The 6,000-nt window shown below is 42.3% G+C and overlaps 1 protein-coding gene across 10 annotated transcripts in view; it reads right to left on the bottom strand.

The window, feature by feature from the left end:
- The window catches only part of FOXP1 (forkhead box P1), a 595,227-nt gene that overhangs the window by 49,837 nt on the left and 539,390 nt on the right, over positions 1–6,000 (bottom strand). The gene's annotated exons all lie outside the window — the stretch shown is intronic.

Genomic DNA, 6,000 nt, shown 5'->3' with positions numbered 1-6,000 from the left:
AAGGCACGGTAAGTGGGAAAGTCAAATCCAGAAACATATTAAACTCATTGTGGACAACTCCAAGACTTGTCACCTGGGCTCTGATGGGGGAAAATTTCCTCCCCCAGTTGCAGTGATTGAGATGGGGAGGCTACAATCACATTTGCATATGTCCACCTTCTAGAAGATCAGTCCCCCTCCATGTGCTCTCCCACACTCCCCAGAGGTAATTTCACTGCAGAACATCCAGGTGTGCAAACCCAGAGCCACGAATGGGTTTGGAACAATTTATGATATCCGGCCTCCTTCGACGTGTATTAGCATATACCTGGTTTCTTTAACGTACACTTTGTTTTTCCAAAACCACAAACATCGGTGCTGGAATTTCATGTGGAAGTGCTTAAGGGGCTGAAAGTTAACACCTTTGTGATCCTTGCAGCCTCGTGGTGGCTGTGAAAACAAAAGCCTCTTTGTGGAGGCTTTCTTGAAATGTTTTCTTAACATGTTCCAAGTAGTTTTAGGCCGGGAACTAAAGTAAACAAGATGTTACCATGATAAAAACACTTGTGAAAACATTACAGAGCAGCACTTAGGAGTTTCTTGCACATAAAACTCTTCACAGTTTTCAGAAGTGAAATTCAGAGAGAAAAAAAAATTTTTTTTTAAAGTGAATTTAGTGATGAAATAAATGTCCTCTGCTGTCTCCAGCCCTCGACCTTTTGAACTGTCGAAGTTCCACCACTGGGCATTTCCTCGTGACATTATCCTCCCTGTCTTCTATGACAGCACATATAAAATTTGTTTTGGCTTTAAAAAGTAATGTACATCTGACTAACATGCAAAGGAATTTGGGTTTTGATTGTCTGGCATGGGGCTTCTCTCCACGAGCAATAACCAGAAGATAAAAACAGAAACAGACAGACAAAAAAAAAGAAAACACCCCAATTTCTTTCAAACGGCTATCAAGCAAGGGCCCAAATTATACTTTTGTTAGATGTTCTGCAAGTGACTGTCGAAAAGAAAAACTAGGGGAAATGGACATATTTTTCCCAAACACACATGAGGAACTGGTATTTGTGAAACTATGGGGTCTGTGTCTGATTTTACATTCTAAGTCAGAAACAGGAAAATGTGGTCATGATTTAGCCTTCAGATCCACTCGCCGCCACCTTGCCAAAGAATGGTATCGGCCCTTTTTCAAAAAGCAAAGGGGAAGAATTATAGATCCCTGTTTTTATTGGTGAGGACCGTGTCTTCAACCTGGTTAAAAAAGAAAAAAACCTGATCTAAGTGGGGAGAGGACAGGAGGACACCCTGAGCTTCACCTATCTGGATGGTACTGGGCTTCTTTCTGCTTGGCTGTTATCGGAGGATTCCGAGCAATGCAGGGCTGGCGGGCTGCATTAGAGTTAGCCTGAGTACCTGCTGGCGTCAGTTTCCTCCAACAAACACCACTGTCACATGATCATTTAACGGCGCATAGATTAGAAAAAAAATAATCAGCGCTAAAACTGCAACTTGTTTGGAGAAGAAACAGGGAAATAAATGCACACAATAGACTGGGTACCTGCTGGTTGTGATAAAGCACCCCTCTGTTGGCTGGGAGGGAAAGACAACAGGATGGTTATTTGTACAGTATTTATCTTTGAAATCAAGGGCCCTGTGGTATCCCCTCACCTTGGGAACGAACACTGCAGAATGATCACAGAAGAGTGTCAAATCTCTGGTTTTGATTGACCAACAGTTATGATACTTCTTCCCTCAGGAGGAAAAAAAAAAAAAAGAGGCCACATTTTGAGACCTGTGAGTCCCCCCTCCCTTCTTTTCACCTCTCTCTCTGTCAACAGTGGCATTTTATTGTCACATGGGATTTTCATCCTGAACAACTGATCTTGGCCTCTCTAAAAGTTACAGCTTCCTAGCCTGAGCAACAGAAGACTGGAAAACAGTTACCAAGCCAAGTCACTCTGTTCTTTCATACTGAACCCTGAAAACCAGGTGGAAGAACACAAACCCAGGTAAGTAAAAAAACTGTAATTAGTTGCATGAAGTAGCAGGGTAAGGCAGGCATGGATATTCTCCCCCAATATGAATAAAAATGAGGGCTCTGTGAATCCACACTAAAATAACCCAGGAGAGCGATGATGCCCAGAGAATGCAAGAATGTGGCTCAGCTAAAAACATAATGACACCAAAAACTGTACCCTAGGTCAGAGGTCAGCAAACTGGTCCAAGGGACACAGCCACACCCAGTCCTTACAGAGGGTCCTATGGCTGCTTCTGTGCTACGATGACAGAGCTGAGTGCTTGTCTCAGAGACTGGATGGCCTGCAAAAGCCCATCGTATTTACTATCTGATCCTTTATGGAAAAAGTTTGCCACCCTTGCCCTAAGATCACATTCGACTGTGTAGGACTTCTTACCAGAAATTTCTGGTTAAAAATTATATTAAAGAATGGTCTCTTCTGACATATCAAAGCTCTGCATAGTTACCACCTCTTCCCTAGTTACGAGGTCAGCCATGTTTGGATAGTTTCGATTATTTCTCTTTTAAAAATACACATAAGGCAGGCTTCCCTGGTGGTGCAGTGGTTAAGAATCCACCTGCCAATGCAGGGGACACGGGTTCGATCCCTGACCCGGGAAGATCCCATGGAGCAACTAAGCCCATGCGCCACAACTACTGAGCCTGAGCTCTAGAGCCCGTGAGCCACAACTACTGAGCCTGCGTGCCACAACTACTGAAGCCCGCGCGCCTAGAGCCCATGTGCCACAACTACTGAGCCCGAGTGCCACAACTACTGAAGCCCGTGTGCCTAGAGCCCCTGCTCCGCAACAAGAGAAGCCACGACAATGAGAAGCCCATGCCCCGCAACGAGAAGAGCAGCCCCCACTCACTGCAACTAGAGAAAGCCCCCGCACAGCAATGAAGCCCCAACACAGCCAAAAAATTAAAATTAATTAATTAATTAATTTAAAAAAATACACTTAAGTAGACGAGAAAAGAAGTACTTATATTTTTCGAGAGTGCCTGCTATGGGCCAGGCACTTGACACGAGGTACCTTTTTCATTCTCACAACCCCAAGAGGTAGTTATTACTATCGTCCCAAAACACACGTGCTGACACTGAGCTCAAAGTATGCACTCCTAGCAAGTAGCTTCACTACCCATTCTGCCTTTCTTCTAAGCTTCCTTTATACCTACTGCCTTAGGCAGAGAGCACACAGTTAATAAAATGAGCTGCTTCTAACCAGGCGGTATTATAGAACAGTTAAGAGCAAGTCCTGTGAAGCCATACTGTCTGGGTTTGGATCTTGACTCCACCTCTTATTAGCTGTGTGACCTTGGGAAAACTGCTTAACCTTGCTGTGCCTTAGTTTCCTTAACCATAGGTCAAGAGTAATACTACAGTAATTCCACTATAAGGTGGCTGTATTAAACGAGTTATATACATAAAGTACTTGGAATTGTGCCTGCTGCACAGTTCAGGGCTCTACCAGGGGAGTGTAAAATCAGGGGATTTAGAAGAATCCGGGATTTTTAGGTGAGAAAAACAAGAAACCTATGAAGCAACACCTAAATCAAAGGCAGAGCAATACTACATTTGCTGAGTAAGACTGCCTTGAGAATCTAAGCACCACTGGTATCAATTTGCTAAAACCATAAGAGAAAACCTCTAAAGTGGGATAATGGCCCACTCTTGGGCCCAGGAAAGAGGTGCTTTCAGCGTCTACAAACCTGGCAGTTTGAGAAGAAATGTTTGAAACATCACTTCCCGATAATAATGACTCCACTATGATGTCATTCAAAGAGGCCATGTGGCTTTTGTTTGAACCACAAGAAGTATGGCAGCTCTCTCAGTCCAGCTCAATGGGAAGCAAAGTTGGTTTCACTAAAGCCAATGTGATTACCCTTTAGACAGAGCACACACGTGGGAGATGCGAGTTCACAAGAAGACTAACTTACTTTCCACTACTCTAGGCGAGATCTTGAAACCTGGAGACAACTCTGAATTTCCCACAGCTGAAATCATGCTGTAGGAGAAATTCAAAATCCTGAAGTTGTCACAGACTGCAGATCAACGGATAAACTCAGGAAAGCACCAAGAGAACTCTGAGTTGTAGAGGTTTTTTTTTCTTATTCAGCATTTACTTTCCCCTTGGCTGGTTTGCAAGACTCATTTTTTACTTTTGTGAACCAAGTCTCTCATCCCCAGCCCCTATGTGGCTCCTGTGGGGTGAACTTCTTCTGCTGCTCCGAAGGTGGGCATGTGACTTAAGCCTGGCTGCCTCACTGTGATTGCTTCAAAACTAGAACACATGACTCAATGTGGGCCAATGACAGTCTGCTGAGGACATTTTCCTGGAACTACTGGAAGAGATACACTCTGGGATTGATAAACCTATGGCAGGTAAATCTGTCTTCTTCAGTTCCACTGGGCAGGAGCCTGAGAATGAAGGCAACAAAGAAGAAAACAGAGCTAAGGGACAATGAACCGATACTCCAATAACCTTGTTCCAGCATCAGGGTCCAGTCATGCTTGAAGCCAGCGGTACCACCAAACCTCCTAGTTATAGGAGCCAATTACCATCCCCCGCTTTTTCTGGCTTAAGCCAATTAAAGTTGGATTTCTATAGCTTGCAAACAGAAGTCTTCTGGTCAAATATATGTCAATAAATAAGTACTACGAAATAAACAAGCAACAGTTGCAGGATCATAGTGAGCATTCCAATTCCACTGAGCAAAAATGCCATGTCATGTGCAAAACCACAATAAATAATAGAGACATGAATAAAAGTGGAAACTAAATAGGTGGTTTCCTACACAAGAGCCAGACTCCTAATATCCTTAGAAGAGAAAAGGGCTTTTTTAAAGGAATCAAGCTAGGTTCTAATTCTGATGATCTTCAGATTCTTTTCTTTAGAAATCGATGTAGTTTGGAAGTGTGCTGTCTTTTTGTGGAGGTATATTTGTCCCCCCCATACATATACATACATACACACACACACACACACACACACACCCCTAATGCCAGCTTGCGTAATAAATGGAACTAAGCTTTGAGGATTAGAGTGGAAATACTTTGCCTACTAACAAACATTTATGAGTGACCAATCGGAAAAATGCCTTTTTCCCTCATGACTCTAAAACTGATGCATGTCACCAAAAACGTTGACAGCAATTTTATAGTTCTGGAGACTTTATAAAATAAATCATATTTACAGATGTCTTCTAGCCATTCTATAGAGGAGTGAAATTAGCACCGAGATATTTATCAAAGGTAGCACTGGGGCGGAAGGTGAGATCAGAATTTAAACGTGGTTTCTGCCAAGATCTTTTTGTCTCATTATCTAAAAACAATTAGTCAAGTGATCAGGAAGCAACAAAACAAAGATTCTACAATGAGGGATTTATGAGAGAACAAAGCCCAATAGCACTAACTAGAATCATCATAATTGTAATGGACTGTTGCTTAATTTAAGATAAAGTATCACTGCTCTTGAGTATTAATATTTAGGAACAATGTAAGATATATCTTTTTAAAAAATTTTACGTACTTCCGTTTTTAAGGACCACATAATGCTCCTGAAGTAAAATATTACAGCGGGGAAGCTCTACAATGGATTCACAGACTCCCATTCATTAATCAAAAAAATGATGTTCACCAAAAGCGCTTGTAGGTAGCACGAGATATATCTCTAAGGGTGGCTTTATTAAAATATTTGTACCCAGGTCCATAAAGAAAGATACAGAGATTGTTCTAATAATAGAAAGACCGCACAAAACCAGAGACCTGCATGTTAAATCAGCCCGCCTCTATTTCCTGGGGCTTGAATGAGACAGAAAAGCCAGAGGCAAAGACTCCCCACTGCCCCCAGTCCGGACACCCACTTTGCAAACCGTCACGCACCTATATATACAGGAGTTTTACAAGTGCACGTTTGCTTGTTGCGTGATAGATAAATATATTAAATATAATGTAGTATTATATTCACTCCATACATCAATGATTCACTGAT

The sequence above is a fragment of the Mesoplodon mirus genome (genome assembly GCF_964341445.2).
Source record: "Mesoplodon mirus genome assembly, chromosome: 12".
Classification (NCBI taxonomy): domain Eukaryota; kingdom Metazoa; phylum Chordata; class Mammalia; order Artiodactyla; family Ziphiidae; genus Mesoplodon; species Mesoplodon mirus.
Note: the sequence above shows the minus strand (reverse complement) of the source record. Positions and strands in the feature narration are given on the sequence as shown.